Source organism: Lucilia sericata, unplaced genomic scaffold (genome assembly GCF_015586225.1).
Source record: "Lucilia sericata isolate MDLA Ls3-8-SP2 unplaced genomic scaffold, ASM1558622v1 Contig000079F_arrow, whole genome shotgun sequence".
NCBI classification, from domain to species: domain Eukaryota; kingdom Metazoa; phylum Arthropoda; class Insecta; order Diptera; family Calliphoridae; genus Lucilia; species Lucilia sericata.
In genome coordinates, this window is record NW_023994112.1 from 777086 (window position 1) to 799829 (window position 22744).

General features: G+C 28.7%; 1 protein-coding gene across 1 annotated transcript in view; it reads left to right on the forward strand.

Annotated features, from left to right (window-relative positions):
* Positions 1 to 5203: 5203 nt before the first annotated feature.
* The window catches only part of LOC119616547 (uncharacterized protein DDB_G0271670-like), a gene marked incomplete at its 3' end in the record, with an annotated part of 36940 nt that continues 19399 nt past the window's right edge, over positions 5204 to 22744 (forward strand). The window contains exon 1 of the mRNA XM_037972963.1: positions 5204 to 6661. The remainder of the gene's footprint in view (positions 6662 to 22744) is intronic.

Sequence of the window (22744 nt, forward strand, 5' to 3'; positions counted from 1 at the left end):
TAACGCAGAATTCTCTTAGCTGCTTGCCAATGTTGCATACCATAATTGTTGTTGAAACGACTCAAAAAATTGACTGCATAACATATATCGGGTCTTGTTAATTGTGCTGCGAATAACAAACTTCCAATAAGCTCCTGGTACGGGTATTTCTGCATTTCCAATTTCTCCTCTTCGCTTTTAGGACATTGCTCTTTACTTAACTTCACGTTCACATCCATTGGGGTAGATACCGGATTACTTGTTGTCATTGAGAAACGCTGTAGAACTTTCTGAATATACGCTGACTGATCTATTGTCAAGCAACCATTTGTCCTCTCAATGCGTAGTCCTAGAAATGATTTAGCACTTCCTAAATCTCGGAGTTTAAATACATTCTTCAATTTTTCAATTAATAGATTCTTCTGCTGTTCGTTGTTCCAAAAAATTATTATATCATCCACATAAATGGCCAATATGAATATGCTATCGTCTTCAATTCTGAAATAAATACACTGATCACTTTTCAACTGCGTCAGACCAAGATTTCTTAGTGTGTCACTCAATTTCAAATTCCACATTCTGGACGATTGCTTTAAACCATATATTGGTCTATTCAACTTTAACGTTTTACCATCAGGGATTTCAAAACCTTCAGGTGCCTCTATAAAAATCTCTTCCTCCAAATCACCCTGTAGGAAGGCAGTGCATACATCCAAATTATTTATTTCCAAATTGAATTCAACAGCTAACGAAAATAAATATCTCAATGAGGAATACCTTATAACCGGCGAATAAGTCTCGTTGTAATCTATATTGGAACGTTGAGCACAGCCTCTTGCCACCAGTCGAGCCTTGTAGCGATCGACATTACCATGTTCATCATGCTTTAATTTAAATATCCATTTCGTAGAAAGTTTTCTTTCATTGCCGTTGCAATCTACAATGCTCCATGTGTTATTTTCTATTAATGAATTAATTTCATCAGTGATCGCAGCTTTCCAAAATTCTCTTTCTTTGCAGTTGACAGCTTCGACAAAATTTTGTGGCTCTACTATTGCACCTATAGCTGCATATGTTACAAAATCGTTCATATTAGTTGGTCGGGATATTCTCGATGAACGCCGGAGAGTTTGAACCTCGTTTACCTCCTCACTTTCTTCCGTAACTTCGCTAGATGTAAAACCAAGTAGTTCATCCTCATCATCATATTCCGAGTTGTCTTGTGGTTCCTCAATAACAGAATCATCATTGGAATGATTGGAATTTTCCTCAAGTATCATCCTCACTAAATTACCATCATTCAATGATTGAGATCTCTCAATTAACCGACCATTATCTATAACTGGGGCTTGGTTCTTCGCAAAATACATCTCATTTTCCATGAATACTGCATTTCTACTTACATGCATTTTCCTTGATATTGGATTGTACAGCCTATATGCCTTCGAAAATTCACAGTATCCAAGCATTATACACTTCACCGATCTAGGATCCCATTTCTTTCGCAACTGTTTTGGTGTCATCATCATTGCCACGCATCCAAAGACCTTTAAGTATGATAAGTTCTGTTTACGGCCACTCCATACCTCCTCAGACGATTTTTCATTCAACATTTTGTGAGGTGTTCTATTTAATAAATAAGCTGCCGTACTTATCGTCTCAGCCCAATAACACTTTCTCAAACCAGCGTCATACAACATGGTCCGCGCTTTTTCAACTATGGTTCTGTTCATTCGTTCAGCTTTTCCATTCTGCTGCGGGGTATATGGTGCTGACGTTTGATGAACTATACCGCTATTTTCACAAATTTGCCTGATGTCTTTGTTGCAGAACTCTAAACCATTATCTGAACGGAATATTTTAATCTTCCTATTCGTTTGATTCTCCACCATCTCCTTAAATATTTTAAATTTTGCCGGAACCTCGGATTTGTGCCTCAATATGTAAATAAATACCTTGTGGGAATAATCATCCAGAAATAAAAGAAAATACAGGCCTCCACCCATTGATGGCTCCTCCATGGGACCGCATACATCTCCATGTACCAATTCAAGAACATCGTTCGTTTTACTAGTCGATGATTTGAAACGTAAGTTTGTTTGTTTGCCCTGTAGACAGGAGATACATTTCTCATTTTTCGATTCGCCCTGCTCGCAAAAATTATCCTCTAAGCATTTATTCATATAACCAGGATGGCCCAATCTTTTATGCAAAAGCTCCTTCGAAACACCAGCAAAATTTTCACGCGCTGTGTAAAGATCCAATTGATAAACATCTCTGTAAAGAGTACCAGTGGCTATAATTCTTTCACCACACCTAATGAAACAGCTTTCACTTGTAAACTCTATTTCATAACCTTTTTTAACCAATTGACTCACAGATATCAAATTCGTACAAATATGTGGCACGTAAATAACATTCTCAATTGTCGCATCAATCATTTTGTTGTCCACATTTAATTTTACAACAACATCATCTTTACCCAATGCCTTTAAACTACAATTGTTTGCAACTACTACACTTTCATCCATAGAAAATTCCATAAAGTATTTAAAACAATTTCTATTATTCGTCATATGGGTCGTAGCGCCTGAATGAATCAACCAAGACTCCCCATTGTAAACATACTGCGAGTTGAACGCCGCTGTCAACGTTGTAGCATTCGAGTTTCCAGCCTGGTTGAATTTTTTAGACTTGCAATTTTTCGCCATGTGGCCTTCTTTCTTACACTTAAAACAAACAATGTTTTTCTTCTTGTTCGCATCCTTAGTTTTTGTAAACTTTTGTCTGCTGTACAATGCTGCATCGGATGACGTCATTGCACCTGCCGAGTTGTTGTAGTTGTCAAAATCTTGCAATAGTTTTGTCTTTATTGAATCCGTTGTTATTTCAATATTGCTGCTCTCTATTGCCATAATCATTGGTGTAAAATGATCCGGTAAACCACTCAGTAACAAACTGCCTACACATTCATCGCTCACAACCATTCCTATTTCGTTTAGTTTCTGCGCTGTAGCTATTATTGTATCGACATATTCGCTGATATTCTCACAATTCACCAAATGTGTAGTCGTTAACTTTCTCAACAAACCGCAGCGTCTTGTCAGACCGGAGTCATCATATGTTGATTTCAACTTATCCCACATCTCTTTAGCTGTTGCTATTCCCTGGATGTGTATATACAAATTCGGTGAAATATACAGCAGTCTAGACAGCGCTTTCTCCTGAACATCGGTTTTTGTTTCAGTACCCAGAATTGCCTGCCAGTAGCCTTGAAGCTTTAGTGCATGCTCAGCAGCAAATCTCCATCTATGATAGTTATCTCTGCCCGTTAACTTTTCTATTTCAATAACTCGCTCCATTTTGCGCACCTGGGCCCATAACCTGTTGATATTACGCAGTATTTGCAGAGATAATATTCAAAAGTAAAAACGCGCGTCCTTTCACATAAGATTAATTTTATTAATAGATACATAAAATATAAATGTCAAATATTTACAGAGTTGTTATATAATGAATAATAATAAAAGTTGCCAGATAGTTTAGAAATTCATTTTCATATTCCAACACAGTCTACAGTCCAGACTGTAGTCCAATCTATATACCATACCAGACTAGTGCAGCCTATAATGCAGCCTATAGTCCAGTTTATAGTGCAGCCTATAATCCAGCCTATAGTCCAGTCTATAGTCAAAACTATAGTCTAGACTATAGTCCAGCCTATAGTCCAGTATATAGTCCAGACTATAGTCCAGTCTATAGTCCAGACTATAGTCCAGTATATAGTCCAGACTATAGTCCAGTCTATAGTCCAGACTATAGTCCAGACTATAGTCGAAACTATAGTTCAGTCTACAGTCCATACCAGACTATAGTGCAGCCTATAATCCAGCCTATAGTCCAGTCTATAGTCCACACTATAGTCCAGTATATAGTCTAGACTATAGTCCAGCCTATAGTCCAGACTATAGTCCAGTATATAGTCCAGACTATAGTCCAGTATATAGTCCAGCCTATAGTCCAGTCTATAGTCCACACTATAGTCCAGTATATAGTCCAGACTATAGTCCAGTATATAGTCCAGACTATAGTCCAGTATATAGTCCAGACTATAGTCCAGTCTATAGTCCAGACTATAGTCCAGTCTATAGTCCAGACTATAGCCCAGTCTATAGTCCAGACTATAGTCCAATCTATAGTCCAGACTATAGTCCAGTCTATAGTCCAGTCTATAGTCCAGTCTATAGTCCAGTCTATAGTCCAGTCTATAGTCCAGTCTATAGTCCAGAATATAGTCTAGTCTATAGTCCAGACTATAATTATTGCAGTAGTCCACACTTTAATTAATTTTAGCCTAAAGATAGTTCAGATTATAGTCTTAACCGTAGTCCAAACAATTTAATTAATAAAACATGGAATTGTTGAGTTAACCAAAATATGTACGGTCCCTAATATTAAAAGTTTGCTCACCTCTGTAAAATAGTAAACGAGCTTTAAATATTTATAATGCTTTTATGGCCAACACATGGTCGTATAAATGCTCTTAGGTTTTATACAACTTTTTTTAGCTCTTTCAAATTCTAAGAAATCCTGGTCAATTTGTATATTCTAAAGGTTAACAGAAAATATAGAGTACTGCCACAACATAATATCAACTTTTTCTCTTTATTAAAAATATCTTTTAAAATTACCTTGGTGAAAAAATACCCGGCAAAAGGTATTTTCAAATACAAAACAAAGAGGAAGTTAAAGGGAAGTTTATGAAAAGCTTTAACAAAATAAAGAGAGATTTAAGGGAGAAATATCTTGGCTAAATTTCCAATGGAAATTTATAGATTAAAGCTCTTAAGGAAATAGAATGAAAGCTTTCTTTACTTTTGGCTTACTCTTACTAAATGTAAGGTTATGGTTTGTTAAATAATATGTTTGGTTTGTTTATTATTTACAGTTAGTTTTATTTAAGAGAGTCTTTTGGAGAGTAATTTCCTTGCTCTCGTTTTGTTTGAAAAAAATGAACTTTTTGCCTTGGTTCTAATATAGAGTTGTGTTCACACACATGTTGGATTTTTCCATTTATTTGGTAAGTTTTTGAAAGAAATCAGAAAAGAGCTTTTTGAGCATTAACATTTGGACGTTGTTGTTATCATTAGAACCAGCTCACTTTCCATTTCCATGCAAACTCATGCAATATTTTTCATCCCTTCTGGCAGTGTTTCTAGTTCAATTGTGTAGTAAAGACGTCTCGCCTAAAAACGGATTTTCGTTAAAGTATAAATTTTTAAATGAAAAGTGTATGACCACCACAATATTTTAGTCATTCACTTAGTCAAATGTGGTAATTTTATTGTTGTGTGTGTGTTTTTTTTAAAGAAAAATACTTAATATTGAAAAAATTTAAAAAAAAAATCTCTCAGACTTATTAAAGTTACAAAAAATTGGAAGGAGATAATAAACGGAATTTAGAAAATTTTAATTGAATTAATATAGAAAAATAAGTGTAATACAAATAAATCATTTGCAAAACAGATTTTGTTGCCTATGTTAAGGCGTTACGTTATAATAAAATAACAAAGAGCAGAGAAAATTCAGAAGATAGGCTGTCTGTCTGTTTTTTTCTTCTTTGCAACGTGTAGGCACGAATTGTTTATGAATAAATTATTTAAAAAATACAAAATTTATTTAACAAAACAGTTTTAAGCAAACATGTATAACAAATTATAAATTAAACAAAATGTGAAAAATTTATAATTCATGATTAAAGAGATAAGGAAAAAAACGTAAAGAAATTAAAAGGAGAAGAGTAAAAATTCTATTTAAAAATATTCCAAGGGCATACAATTGTCAACAACCAACCATAACTACTAACTGCAGTTGTAGCAGTCAGTGATATAATTAAAGTAAAAACCAAAAAAAAAATGTGAGATAATAATATGCTGCAACAACAAACCAGTGTTAAATACTGTTAAATGAAAAGGAAATAAAAAAAGCAAAGTATATGTTAAGGGGCGTTTAAAAGAAAAAACATATACAGTTTAATACGCCATTTTACTACTAACACAACTAAATTTTAATACTGAATGTGTGGAAATAAATCTATATTAGTGTTTGTTGTAAACGTGTATATATGACAGTATTTATGAAAAACGTGTGTTTACTTTACCACAATCGATAACTTACTGAAGCTTAAAATATTAGCGGCTGTAAAACCCACAGTTAGCTATTTACAGCAAAATAATCTCAAGCACTGCCTTCCTTGGCAGCTGCCAACTACTAGTAACCATAAAACATTGTGAAAAAAATGTATTTATAAAAAGTTGAAAAAACGTGTGTGTTTGTAAAAATTTTCCAGCTTTAATATTTCTAAAGAAAACACCCAGAAGAAGCATAAAATAAAGCAAAATTATACAAAAAAAATCTAATAAGAAAAAGTTGCTCTGTATGTAGTGAGTGTATGTGTGTGGAAAAGAATTCTTTAAAATACTTTTGAATTATTAAGAAATGTTGGCAAATGTATGTCAGCCAACCAACCAGCCACAACGGATTACAACGAAACCCACAAAAACAACAAACAAACTTTGCTGCTGCTGTTGTTGTTGTTGTGACGCCATTGTAATTAAGGATATAACTCATATTCAGCACAAACAACAACTACAACATTAAGAACATAAACAGAGAACTGCAGGTAGTTATGAAAACATTGTTGTATTTAATTTTTCTCTTGTTTTTGCTTTAATACAATTTTTTTCGTTGGAATTTTGCCAGTCAGAGTTTATTTAAGAAAATACCTTATTTTGTCAACTTTAATTTTAAAGGAATTTGTAACATTTTAAACTTTTTTTGATAAAATTTATTTCAAAAAATTCTTTAAATCGTTACGTGTTAATTCTTTTGAAGATTTGTATAATGACTTAAAGAAAGTCATAAAATACCTTTCAAAGAGAGTTAAATTAACTGTTTCTTGGTAGTATTTTGATGTTACTTAAGGTACGTTCACACCTAATAAATATTTGGTTAAAAAGACATAAGACACTATTTATTCTAATTTTTTTTTTTTTGATCTTACATTATTTTTTAATTGCTAACTAGGTATAGAAGCAAAGTTAGCTATCTCCATTTCATTCCTGATCTAAACATCCAATAATGTCAATTGGCTATATTTGTTTAATATTAGTGATCTGTCCAAAACATCAATTTACGTTTAGTTAATAAATAGCAGAGAAAATAGTCTGTTTTCTTAGAGTTTGATATGTTTTATTCGTGAGAATCGATTTAGCGATGTCTGTCAATATGTCCGTCTGTTTGTCTTTCTTTCTTTCTTTCTTTCTTTCTTTCTTTCTTTCTTTCTGTCTGTCTGTCTGTCTGTCTGTCTGTCTGTCTGTCTGTCTGTCTGTCTGTCTGTCTGTCTGCCTGTCTGTCTGTCTGTCTGTCTGTCTGTCTGTCTTTTTGTCGGTCTGTCTGTCTTTTTGAGGACCCCATATATCTTCAAGATCCTGATCTTTTTCAGTTCTATAATACATGCTATCGCGAAGTTTGAAGATATATACAGAAGTGACTTTTTAGATTTTGTAATATATTTCGAATCCTATGTTCGATATGTAAATATAGCCATATGTAATATGCATATCGAAGGAAACCTTTCGTTTGGTGTGCATTAATTCTAGTTTAAAAGTGAATTTTTTTAGTAAAAGTTAAAAACATTTTATAAAAAAAAATCAAACATTTTTTGAAAAAATTTCAAAAAGTAAAAATTTTGATAAATATTAAAATATACTATATATACTATAAATATTAAAATATTCATATCTGTAGACATAAAATCTATATTTTTATTTAGTAAAAAAAGGCAAAAGTTTTGTTGTATTTAATTTTCTTAGCAGCTATACCATTCTAATATCATCATACCATGTGTTGCACTTAAAATATATCGAACTAACTATAGTCTTAACCTTTCTTGTCACTCTATGTTAACCACAGATCACGTCTCAAATTTCAAAAACAATATAAATGCTTTTTTAACCATAATATTTGTCATTATTTCAAGCAGTTTGGGATTGAAAATCAATAAAATTGTTCCAATTTAAAAAATGTTTGAACGAAAACCAACACACTAAATGTATATAAATGGATTTTTTGAACGCTTTAAGAGAACATACAAGTCTATAGTGCATGCTATTTAAAGACGTTGGTCGACATCATCAAATGTTCTAGTATGATGTGTACAAAAATAAAACACAAATTTTAGAGACTTAAACTAAAAAACAAAATTGTTGTTCTTGTTTCTTGAGGTGTATTTTTGTGGAAATTTTGTTTGTATTAACTCTCAAGATTAGTTTTTGAGAAGCTTTAAAGATGCCGTTTTTTACACATTCATTTTAAGACAACATTTTAATTTTTAATATTAGAATCTTAAATTTTTGCTACTGATAGGTCGGTACCATATAAAGTGTTCTCGTTCCAAGCAATTTCAGGATTAGTTTTACTTTGATAACCCCCACTCTTTCGTTCACAGAAAAATGCCCTAAAGTATGCTACTTTTTTCCAAAATAAATTCTAGTAATATTCGCGAGAGGGATCATTCACCATCAATCGATACAAATAGTAGTCGTATGGGGAATGATCTGTTCTATAATAGTGACCGAGCGCTGTCATGATGGAACGTATATTATGGGCGTTTTTCAGTCAATGTTCGCCTTAGCGCCATTGATATATGGCTTTGATAACGATTTGACTGGTTTGCCGGGATTCATATACGATCTCTTATGCTTCTGGTAATCATAATTGATTTATTTTTATTGCAAGTAATAGGTTAAGTTACGTGGGTTGCTCGCTAGTTAGCGAGTTCACTCGGAGGCCTTGTGGCCCATTACCCTTAGAATTGTCATTTCCTTATGTTGGGAGAATGTTTTCCCTCTTCGTCAAAACCAGCCGGTGTTCCTAATAAAAACGATCATGTTTACTAGTGATGTATCTCTGAGACTATTCAGATCATGAAAAAGAGCTCTACCAAGATAGAGTAGTCTGTGCTCTTGTAAGGCTGGTGTAGAAGATGTTGTACCGATTCCATTTTCTCTTCGTCCAAACAGCTTCTATAGTAGCTATAATGTGGGTAGCCCATATGTTTCGACATAGGTGCAATCATACAGTGCCCAGTAATTATAACAGTTAGAAGCCTAATCGAGTTCTTATTAAGAGACAAGAGAGTCTTAGTCCTATCCGTTGTCAGAGTGGGCCAGAGCACTCTCGCTATTCTACAAATGGTGATATTTGACCACCTGAGTTCCGTCTCACTCAAAGCCCAATCATGTATCAATTTTGATAGGGTATTGCAAGTAATGATTAGAAGCAATGTTTTCATGGCTACAATTCGTATGGTATCCAATTTACCTGTTTTTGGATGAATCTTGCTGTTCCTAAACATTTTGCAATATCAGCTTGATTAGCATCCTTTAATTTGGAAACTCTTGTTGAGTTCTACAACAATTTTCATGGAGTGATGCCGCAAATTCGTGAATCTCAAACTTTTTAGATGATCTTCGCGATATTTGTCTTTCGTGTCAAAATCACCAGTAATGAACCACTAATAAACATACCTCAATCTTTGAAACCTGTGGAACTCATTCATCATAAGCTTCGGCGAGCAATTTCATTTCATTAAAAATTATATAAATTTTTCTTAATATAAAAACAAACATTTAAACATTTCTCTAAAGGCTTTTTAGGCAAAAATTTTAAAGCATTTCAATCTTTAACATGAATAGGAATTCACTAGAAATATACTTTGAAAACTTCAAAAACTTATTTAATTTTAATTTTTTTTTATTTGGCCAAAAAAACAGCATTGGATTAGTAGTATGAAAAATGTCTAAGAATTTTTCTTTTCTGAATTCTAAAAAAATACTTTTTAGTTAGAGAAATGTACTACTTAACTAGCAGTTATTTATATTCTAAAAAGGGAAATTCCAAGAAAATGTCTTGTTGTTCATTTTGTTGTTTTGAGTAAAATATTTCTAATTTACATTTCTTTCAAAAGCAGATGTATAGATTGGCTTATACACAGAGAATTTAAATTGTAAACAATTTTTTTTTTGAATTTAAATAATAAATAAGTTTTTCTAAAGGCTTTCGGAGTCATTTAGTTAAATTTTTTTTTTAAATAATTGTATATATGTAGTGGTGTAATAAATTTGTAAAAAGTGTCTTAATCTTGATAAAATTTAAATAATTTGTAAAGATAATAGGATCTTCTATAGAATTGATTAAATAGTTTTGTATTCAATTTTAAATAAACAATATTTCAACAAATTACTTAGAACTACATAATTTGCTTTTTTGATTTCCGAGTGCGTATGAGTTATAAATAATTCAATAACAACAATCATACGTATAGTTTCATATCGTTAAGATGTCTAAAGGAATGAACAAGATATAAAACAAGTTAAAACTTTATATTAAAGCTAATGTTTAGGTCTTTCCGGCGACATAACAAGTTTTATAAATAAAGCTGACTTTGCACTATTATAACGTTACGAAAAAGGGAGTTTTTTCAAACTTCAATTGAAAAATATCTGAAAATCTGTTACGATTGATAAATTCTATAGTCAGATTTAGTTTCAGCTTAACTTAATCCTGTATAAAAGTTAAATTTGGTCCTTAAATATGACTTTTTATAAAATTTGTCGGCTTATGTTTGCGGGGTTCTAGGCACGTATGAGTTATAATTAATTCAATAACAATCATACGCACCTTACATTGCTATGAGTTTTTATTGCAAACTGTCACAGAAAAATTTGTATTTTATTTAAACTAGAGTGTTTAAAAACTTAATTGAAACTGTAATAACTTAAACAATTTCAAATTTATTTTAAATACAAATTTAGTTTATTTAAATTTAAAAGTTTTGCTTCTGATTGAAGTTTCATTTTCATATATTTAAACAATAATTTAGCTTCTTCTTTTCTATCTTTAATTTATTGTATCATCGACCTACTTAATATCACTTTGATTTCTATCCATTTCCTTGTCAATATCCTTATCAAATACTTTAATAGCAAACCATTTCTTAATATTAGCGTTTAAATGTTTATCATTTTATTTTGGCATATCTCTATAAAATCCCTTTTTATACCTTTTTATATCTCTATGTGTGTGTGTGTGCGTTTGTTATTAGAGTATATTTAATTTAATACAATCTAATAAGAAATAATAATCAAGGGTTCAAAAGGGTTTAATGTCATAATGTGTAAAATATATAATATTCTTAATATTTTTATATTTATGTATATGGGTTAATGTTGTTATTTTGTTATATTTTAGTATTAAACCATATAATAAAAATATTATTTTATGAATTGTTAAACTGTCTAAAATGGCTTTAGTTTAAAACTTTATTAATGTTTAATTAAAATTTTTTATATGATAGATATTTTTAAGTGGAAATTGAAAGAAAATGTTGAAATTTTAAACTCTTTTTTTTAGAGGCTTTTAAATTTTGTTTATTAAGAATAAAATGTTTTGCACGAAAGGTAATTTGTAGCTTTTTACTTAGAGTTATTAAACTAAGATTTTATATCTTAACATAATGTTACTAAGATAATGTTACTATAGTCTTGTTGATGAAAAGCTTTGACTTGTTCAAATTAGGGAACGGAAATAAGTGATTTATGTTGTATGTTTGAAAATCTGAAAGGAACTGTATATAACAATAACAGAATATAAATTGTGATAAAGGTTTAGTTGTGAAATTAATGAAATTTTCTGCATTATAAAAATTTGTAAAATTTTGGTTTAAATTAGTTTCGCAAATATTCCGAGAACAATTCTTCTTTTGTTATTTAAACAAGTTCAAAATATAAACTATTAAAAATTGCATACTTTAAGGCACTAAATGTGTATAAAGTCTTCAACTATGAATAGTTATATCTTGACTTATTCTAGGATCCTCTGGTGATTTTAAATTTGCTTTTATTAATTTTTTAATTTTTTTCTGCTTCGAGTTTTGTATCAAAAAAAGCTTCATATGCGGGAAGTTTTGCTTTCTAAAGCTTATGAATATGCGATGGAGATATTTTGTGCGGTTCAAAAGTGGTGATTGTTAACACGGAAGATGAAGTTTAAAGACCATTAATTGGAAACATTACACGTTAAAGATTGTTGTCGAACTCAACAAGAGCTTGCAAGATCATTAGGTGCTAATAAAGCAGCATTTTTAAAAAATTTAAGAGCAACAGAGTTCATCCAATCTTTACTTAAGATGGACCATTAAGATAACCCGAAACTTCATAGATCTAATGTGAAGCTCTTCCAACTAGCCAAATCGAAAGCAAAGTCAAATATTCAGGGCGCTGAAGTAATGCTTTATGTATTTGGTGGGACCAAAAAGGTAGAATGTATTATCTGCTGAAATCTGGCTAGACCATTAAGGAATTTGTATCGAATGCAACTGATTCGTTTGGAGAGCACTGGCCTAAACAATGCTCAGAATATGCGGTCAGACATGAAAGCGTAGTATTCCATCAGGACAAGGTTCGGTCCTTATAGTTCAGACCTTACACCGCCCTACAACTATTTCTTTCGATCGAGTCAGAATGCTCTCTCCAGGATACGATTCACTTCAAAGCAGCATATCCTAAATTAGCTTAATTCATTATTGCTGCCAAAAGCTGACCAGTTACTTTGACGTGAAATCCATATGCCGCCAGAATGATGGGAAGAGGTCATACCTAACAATAACCAATATTTGGTATAAATTGATTGTAAATATATTTTTAAAAAACAACAACCTAATTTTTTTCGAGAATATTCCAAGAAGTCGTTGTTGTACTAAATACTATATACAAAAACGTGGCATACTTTAAGGAGGCTATAAAATCTTAAAATTAATCTATTTATAGAAGAGAGGTTTCTAAGAATTTCTTTTTTCTCTTTTCTACTGTATTTAAATAAATTTATAAATAAACTCATGTCAAAAATACTTTTTTCCTACTTATTTTCCTACACAATCTCATTTGCTTAAATAAGCAAAAACTGTTTCAAATTATCTCTAACAAAATAATCACTAGATTTTTGTTAACAAATTCAAATGCCTTTTGGCCATTACACAACCTTTGAACTATTTTGCATGCTGTTAAAAACAAAATTTAAAATTCCCAAAAAAAAAACATTAAAAATTGAAAATGAAAATATTAACAAAAGTAAATCAAAAATAGTAACAACATCCATTACAATTTAATCTATTATAAACTGACATTTCAAGCGAATACTGGTTGATTGGATGTTTGACTACAGCTGCAGGGCATGATGTAATTTTTGTCGTATTTGAAATGTAAATGTAGAGTCAACGGCAGAATAAGAGATGCAGAGAAAGAGAGTGAAAAAGGATATACATGACATTTTCAGGAAAAAAATGAACAAAATATTTATTTCTCTGGGAAATGGAGAATAATTGTCATTTTACTGAAAATGTAAATACAAATAATACAAATTCTAAGAATTGAAACTTTAGTGGAAAAATACATACATACATACATATGTATATGTAAGTATATGTTTAACTTAATTTTGTTTTAAATATTTGTTTAAATGCCAGCAGTAGTTTATTTGTGGTTAGAAAAAAAGATTTAAAAGTATTATATTACTAGTAGTTAGTTGGGTTAAAGGAATTATATGTTTGCAGAAGAAAATTCCCAGAAGTTTAATAGAAAATGTTAATTACTGTTAAGAATTTAATTGAAAAATAAAAAAGTTTTATAATATTTTCTTTGATGTTGTAAGTATTATATTCAATTGATTAAGGAAACCTAATAACTTAATAGAGCGTATAAGTTATGTGATTGTTTGTGTTTTTAATTAATATTACTTATACGCCTTAAAGGGGTTTTCATTTTTATGAAATTGTTTAATTTAAACTACAAACAAATAATAATAATAGGGCTTCTTTGTTTGTAATTTGAAATATAGCTATTTCTTGAATGAGAATCACTTGAGATTTGGGAATAGTAAACTGGTGAAGTGAGTGTATCCTAAAGAGATCATTCTCCATCTATCGAAACAAATAGTAATCGGAAGGGGCAAGGTTTTGTTTATAAAGTGAGTGAGGAAAAACTTCTAATTAGGCTTAAACCACATAGTTTTTAACACATATTGCAATATGTGGCCGGGCGTGGAATATTAAGCTTTCATGTCTGGAAAATTATGGAAGTTTTTCGACCAATGCTCGCTTGAAATGAATTAGTTGCAATTATTATATGTTTCCTATGATATTCCGGCCTGATTACAGCCAGACCATAATAGATAGGATACCTTTCGCCCCTGCATATACAAAGCATTACCTTAGCACCATGGATATTTGACTTTGATGTCGATTCTGGTTATCGTAATGGTTACATTTTTCAATTTCCTGCTTTTGTGAAGAAACAAGTATATATAGCGTCTCCTATTTGGGCTCCCGCGGGGGCATGTTAGTTTGGTGAAATCTCCATCTTAGTGTTATTGCAATATCCCGCGGAAAAGAGGTGCTACCAATACCTCTAGTCTGCCGGGACTATAAACTGGTGATTATCAAATGTATCCTCGGCCTTGTGTGATGATTTAACATGGGGTCTAACCATATAATCTGGCACTATGGGTGGTCGGATGTCCACAGGACCTAGTTCTGGCCGGTCAATTGGTTGAGGTTCTTTCAGGATCCAAGTGGTGGCTGTGGTTTAAACCCAAATTCGCGGGAGGAGAATCTTTGTTTAAGGACTGATATATCCAAATGCCATATACATACATATATCTGGATTCTAGCTCCGATACTGTTGCCATCTCAACAGATGTCACTAGATGATGTGACAGAGTAACTTATGGTGGATTCCTGAACCCGTTGAGTATCTCTTACTCTTTGCGTAGTAGGGCGCCAGTATATGTTGGGGAATTTTCAGGTTGACACTTGGTAGTCTGATGATGAGAATGAAACTAATGTAGGTTGGTGAATGAACGGGAAAGACTCCTCTGCCCGACAGGAGACTAGTACTGATTTAGTAGACCTCTTACTTCAGGGAAGTTCTCGGTGCTGTTGCCATCTCAACAGGATTCATATTGTTTCATGCTACGCAACTTATGGTTGACTTCCGTTCACTCAACTTGTCGGGGCAATTATTAGGTTCGAATTGACATTAGAAATTCCTACATCCTTTGTCACATTACCAAATACGTCTCTAGGTGCTGTTGTCGAACTAACAGGGCCATCTCAGTAGTGTGGTTGCGCGGGCTTTAAAAGGTTAAGGAATACACTGGAATGGATCATTAGTTGATGGAGATTGCAGTTTAAATAATGCAATCTTTCATGATATCAAAAGGGTGGTCACCTTCTGGTACACCGGAAGATTGATTTTACCTGATTTTAACGAAGTTATAAGCGATTTTAGTTTTCTAAAGTTTTTTGGCAAAAAAATCAACTTTTAAAGAAAAACATGAGTGATCACAAAATAAGCTTATTTTTCCATTTAAACGTGTTTTAACGAATTGACTATAGGCCAGTGACTGCTTTTACCTTGTCGGGGTTTGCATTGGGATTGATCCCATGCTGTCTGTCATTCCGCAACGGGGCTACTATGGCTCGAATACTTCAGCAGAGAGCTTGTACATGGACCGGCACACCCATGTACACAAATTGTCACCTGAGTTTTTCATAAAAGAATTCAGGGGCGCGTGGTAGACCATCTCAAGTCTACGCAGTGGATGAAAATGACGACCGCGAAATAAGGCCTTCCAGGCAGGTATTAAGCACTTAGATATCTTGCTCCCTATATGGGGACTCGGTTGATATATAGGCAAGTTAAAGTAGTGGATCGATTTCAACCAAAATCAAAATGATTCATCTTTGGGCCAAAAATGACAATTTTATAAAATATTATCGAATTAACTTAACAATATTGAGGCCAATAGTTTGGTTAAAACTTTTCAAATGGTCGGAAGGGTGATAAAGCTTAATAGACTTGGAATATGATAAGTGTGCTTTAAGCTGGATACAGGACCAATCTATTTGTCCAAAGAAATTATGCGTTTGTGCATAATTACAAATTATGCACAAACGCATTATTTCTGTCCACTAAGATGGTATAGGCTAAATATTTGATATTTTAACTAAAGCCTGAAAATATGCCACATTTCTTCACTAATCCCTAAATAATGAGAAAGTAACTCTTTGAATATTCACGAACTGGAAATTATTACATTATTTTCCCATTATTTTTTTTAACTAACGAATTAAAGAATTTACAAGTTTTTTACTTAAGTATTGTAGAAAAGACAAACTTCGAGTTTTATCATATAAAAGAACAAATTTTTTCAAATATTCTTAACTGACAATGTGAGTTAATGACACCGAACAACAGTGGTATGATTAAGGAGTCGTTTATCATTATTATCTCAAGTAGAGTGAAAAATTGACAACTCGTGACAACTGATAAACTTGTTTTCAACATGACAGCCAACATTTTTTATATTTTAAAGGAATCGTTTGTCATCAGTATCTCAAAGAAAATAAAACATGTTCAGTTACCTGATATTAACACATGATTTTTTTCACAGAAAACCCTTGATTAAACAAATTTTGATTTCAACTGTATTCTTTAAAAGTAAACACTTTTTTTGCTTCACATAAAATTCGGCAAATTCAAAATTGTCTTAACTTTTTAAAGTAGAAAGTTTAACATTTAAAATAATGTGTTTTATTTATCTTTATAATAATGTCATTTATTTGCAATTATCATCATATATTTTTGTTTTCGGTATTTAATATTTACATTATATTTTGTTTTTTTTTTTTTTTATAATGTCTCAGTATCTCAGATAAAAGGAGTCTGGTGTCATGGAAACATTATTTTTATTTAAAAAAAATAATAATAATAATACTTATTATTTTAACATTAAATTATTTATTAAGTTCATCACACCTGTTGAATGTTTAATATTTATTTACCTTTTTTAAAATTCTTAGAAAAACTTAAATTTATTTTAAATATAAAAATAATATTGAAAATCCGTTAATGTGTATATTTTAAATTGATAAATTTATATTTAACTTATTAAAGAAATAATAACGAATGATATTACTTATTTTAATAATGTCGATAAAAATTGATTCTCACTTGTTATAAATACGATTTTATATCAATATTCGTAATAATTTTAAACGTAAACTAAACCAGCAAAATGTTTCACATTCAATTCTGCTGCCAAGTGAGAAAGAACATAGCATACAGATAGAAAGCTTTTAAGTAAATGGGAGAACATGTAAAGATCACATAGTCCTTTACAGAAGATAACAAGGTTACTTCACATACATGTGTATGTATTTTAAATCATTCATTCATTACATAACAGTAACTAAGTAATGCTAACAGTATATAGTTGTCATTCAAAACACGTTTATTATCAGTCATCATAATTCACTGTAAAATTTTTTGCTTGACTTAATAAAAAAAAAATAATAATAATACATTTTAAAAACTGTATATTGCATATATTAATTTATATTGAATATATAAATTAAATCCTTTCTTTCTTTTTTTATCTATAATTGCATTTATTAAAAAATCTCAAACAAATGCAATATTTTATATCGATATTAAATTGTTTGAAAAAACTACAGTTTTATACATATTTTTTCTCCTTGATTGCTTAAAAAATATTTAAATAATACAAAAAATTGACAAATTAATTAAATTGTGATGTTCGCAAATAAATTAAAAAAAATTAAATTCAGTTTAAAATAAATGACAAATTTAAGGGGAAATTATTTTTCAATTGGGTGTATAATTTAAAAATGAGGAATTTACTTTACAATTTTAATATAAACAACAAAGTTTTTTTTGAGATTCAAAAATATAGAATTTTAAGCCAAAAAGAAGAAAAGAAGATTGCTCACCGTGAATATGTGGTGATTTTGACCGGCCATTCTATCATAACAACGTTTGGCCACATATCACCCATTAAAACTCTTAAGAATGAGTCCCTTCCGACAACTATTTATTTCTACTGATGATGCACAATGCTCTCTCTGGGATACGCTTTATTTCAGAAAATTTTATTGAACATTTTGTATAGAGAAGTTTATCGAAATTTTCCTACAAAAAAGAAAGGATTTAACGAAAACTATCTATAAAAAGAAAAGATTTATCGAAGATTTTCTATAAAAAGAAGAAACTTATTGAATATTTTCTATAAAGATAAGATATTTATTGAACATTTTTTATAAAAATATAAGATTTATCGAACATATTTTTATAAAAAAAAGAGATTTATCGAACATTTTCTATCAAAAGAAGAGATTTATTGGATATTTTTTTATAAAAAGGAGAGATTTATCGAACATTTTCTATAAAAAAAGAGATTTATCAAATATTTTCTGTAAAAAGAAGAGGTTTATCGAAAAATATCTAGAAAAAAAAAGAAATTTAAAGAACATTTTCTATAAAAAGAAGAGATTTATCGAACATTTTCTATAAAATGAATAGGTTTATCGAACATTTTTTATAAAAAGAAGATATTAATCGAGCAGTTTTTTATAAAAAGAAAAGATTTATCGCAAAAATGAAGAGATTTATTGAAAATTTACTATAAAAAGAAAATAACGAAAATTTTCTATAAAAAGAAGAGATGTATCGAACATTTTCTATAAAAAGAAGAGATTTATCGAAACCTTTCTATAAAAAGAAGAGATTTATAGAAAATTTTCTTTAAATGAGAAAATTTTATCGAAAATTTTCTTTAAATGAGAAAACTTTATCGAAAATTTTCTTTAAAAGAGAAAAATTTATCGAAAATTTTCTATAAAAGAGAAAATTATTTCAAAAATTTTCCATAAAAAAGAATTTTAGCGAAAATCTTCCATTAAAGACATAATTTTATTGAAAATTTTTTTATAAAAAAGAATATTTTATCGAAAGTTTTCTATAAAAGAGAAAATTTTTTCGAAAATTTTCTGTAAAAGGGAAATTTTTATCGAAAATTTTCTGTAAAAGGGAAATTTTTATCGAAAATTTTCTGTAAAAGGGAAATTTTTATCGAAAATTTTCTATAAAAGAGAAAATTTTATCGAAACCCTTAATCCATAAATCCATAAACAGAAAATTTTTTCGAAAATTTTTAATAAAATTTACTTTTTATAGAAAAAATTTGTATCGAAAATGGTCTATAAAAGGAAACTTTTATCGAACATTTTCTATAAAAGTAAAATTTTATCAAAAATTTTCTATAAAAGTAAAATTTTATCAAAAATTTTCTAAAAAAGGAAAATTTTAGGAATATTTTCTATAAAAAGAAAATTTTATAGAAAATTTTCCATAACTTTCTTAAACTTTATCGAAAATTTTCTATAAAAAGAAAATTTTTTCAAAATTTTCTATAAAAAGAAAATTTTTTCAAAATTTTCTATAACAAGAAAATTTTTTCAAAAATTTTCTATAAAAAGAAAATTTTTTCAAAAATTTTCTATAAAAAGAAAATTTTTTCAAAAATTTTCTATAAAAAGAAAATTCTTTCGAAAATTTTCTATAAAAAGAAAATTTTATCGAAAATTTTCTATAAAAAGAAAATTTTATCGAAAATTTTCTATAAAAAGAAAATTTTATCGAAAATTTTCTATAAAAATAAAATTTTATCGAAAATTTTCTATAAAAAGAAAATTTTATCGAAAATTTTCTATAAAAAGAAAATTTTATCGAAAATTTTCTATAAAAAGAAAATTTTATCGAAAATTTTCTATAAAAAGAAAATTTTATCGAAAATTTTCTATAAAAAGAAAATTTTATCGAAAATTTTCTATAAAAAGAAAATTTTATCGAAAATTTTCTATAAAAAGAAAATTTTATCGAAAATTTTCTATAAAAAGAAAATTTTATCGAAAATTTTCTATAAAAAGAAACTTTTATCGAAAATTTTCTATAAAAAGAAACTTTTATCGAAAATTTTCTATAAAAAGAAACTTTTATCGAAAATTTTCTATAAAAAGAAACTTTTATCGAAAATTTTCTATAAAAAGAAACTTTTATCGAAAATTTTCTATAAAAAGAAACTTTTATCGAAAATTTTCTATAAAAAGAAACTTTTATCGAAAATTTTCTATAAAAAGAAACTTTTATCGAAAATTTTCTATAAAAAGAAACTTTTATCGAAAATTTTCTATAAAAGAAACTTTTATCGAAAATTTTCTATAAAAAGAAACTTTTATCGAAAATTTTCTATAAAAAGAAAATTTTATCGAAAATTTTCTATAAAAAGAAATTTTTATCGAAAATTTTCTATAAAAAGAAATTTTTATCGAAAATTTTCTATAAAAAGAAATTTTTATCGAAAATTTTCTATAAAAAGAAAATTTTATCGAAAATTTTCTTTAAAAAGAAAATGTTATCGAAAATTTTCTATAAAAAGAAAATGTTATCGAAAATTTTCTATAAAAAGAAAATGTTATCGAAAATTTTCTCTAAAAAGAAAATTTTATCGATAATATTTTCTAAAAAGAAAATTTTATCGAAAATATTTTCTAAAAAGAAAATTTTATCGAAAATTTTCTCTAAAAAGAAAGTAAATTTTATCAAAAATGTTATATAAAAAGAAAATATCGAAAATTTTCTATAAAAAGTCAATTTTATCGAACATTTTTTATAAAAAGAAAATTTTATTAAAATTTTCTATAAAAGAAAATCAAATTGAAAATTTTTTAAAAATTTTAATTTTGAAAAAATGTCTGTAAAAAAAATTATTGCAAATTTTGCTTAAAATTGTATTTTTCTTTTAAACTTTAAAATTGTAAATTTTCCTTTAAACTTTGTGCAATATGTTCTCTAAATAGAAAATATATATATTTATTGCAGATAAATGAAGGATTATCATTCCTCCATTTATCTGCAATAAATTAAATTTTATTAAATTGTTGTTGCCATTAAATAAATCATTTTTATTAAATCTTGAATTTAGCAATAATAACTTAACATTTATTTCAATTTTAACATTAAAAACTTGAAAAACAAACAAAACATAAAGAACTTATACTAATGATTAAATTTATTTAGGATTTTAAGCTAAATTAAATAAGCCAGAACTCTTGATAAATGTTCAAAACAGCAAAATATATTTCGAAAAAGAAGAAAAGGTAACGAACGAACGAAAATATAAAGACCGTGTATATTTAATTAATAGAGAAATTTAATCAATTATAAAATATAAACAATTATACCGGAAATGACCCTGTTTTATAACCCCATCCTTGCTAAAGAAACTTTAAACATTTACTTCCTTTTTCTTTTATTTCTCTTAATAAATTATAATAAAAATAAAAAAGAGGGGTTATTTATAAATAACAACCAGAAAAGTATTTTAATTCAAACATTTAAATGTTAAACTCGTGCCTTTGATCTAGACAATTCAATAATTACCGCGCTTACTCACACAAAAACATTTAATATTCAAACAAACTCACAGAGTTGTTTCCAACAATCAAAGATGTTTTTTAAGTTTTTTTTTGCTCCTTCTTTTAGTCCAACAATATTAACGACAATGCGGCACTATAAAGTAAATTAAATCTAGTACAACGCTTAGACAGGCTGCGACGACAGTGCCAGAGTCAGTGACAGAGACACAGACACTGACACATCCACCAGCCTTTGTCATTCATTTATGAGTTTCTTTGCCAGTTGGAGTGCTTGGCTTTTAACGACACAACACAATTTAGGCCATTTTTAATGGAGCTTTAGCCATTTTTTATGTACATTAATTGTTACATAATTCTTTATGCTAAAATATTCTTTTCACTGTGTGTTTTTTTCCTGTTTTTTGCCAACATTTTATATCTTTTCTTGCGAGTCTTTTAGCCCGGTTATTTAGTCATGTTTATTACTTGGAGATAACGAAATTCTACATCGAGATTGAGAAACACATTACAAGAAAATCCTTTTTAATTTTTTTCTTCTAAATTTTCCTAGTAGTTCCACACAATAAAGAAATAAATAAAAAGAAAAATTAAATAAAAATTCCATGAATAAAGAAAAAGAAATGAAATTTATAATGGCTGTTGAACTTAAAAAAAAAACTGTGAAAGAGACTAAGTGTAGAATTTTAACAACACCATTTTCATTAAAAATTTTCTAAGAATTTTCTATAAAAAGAAAATTTAATGAAAATTTTCTATAAAAAGAAAATTTAACGAAAAATTTATATAAAAAATTTAACGAAAATTTTCTATTAAAAAGGATAATTTAACGAAAATTTTCTATAAGAAAGGAAAATTTGACGAAAAATTTCTATAAGAAAGGAAAATTTAACGAAAATTTTATATATAAAAGGGAAATTTAACGAAAATTGTTTATAAAAAAGGAAATTTAAAGAAAATTTTTTATAAAAAGTAAAATTAAATTTAGCGAACATTTTCTATAAAAGGATAATTTAACGAAAATTTTATATAAAAAGAAAAGAAAATTTTCTATAAAAAGAAAATTTAACGAAAATTTTATATAAAAAGGAAAATTTAACGAAAATTTTCTATAAGAAAGGAAAATTTGACGAAAAATTTTTATAAGAAAGGAAAATTTGACGAAAAATTTCTATAAGAAAGGATTTAACGAAATTTTTTTATAGAAGGAAAATTTAGCGAAAATTTTCTATAAAAGGATAATTTAACGAAAATTTTATATAAAAAGAAAAGAAAATTTTCTATAAAAAGAAAATTTAACGAAAACTTTCTATAAAAAGAAAATTTAACGAAAATTTTCTATAAAACAAAATT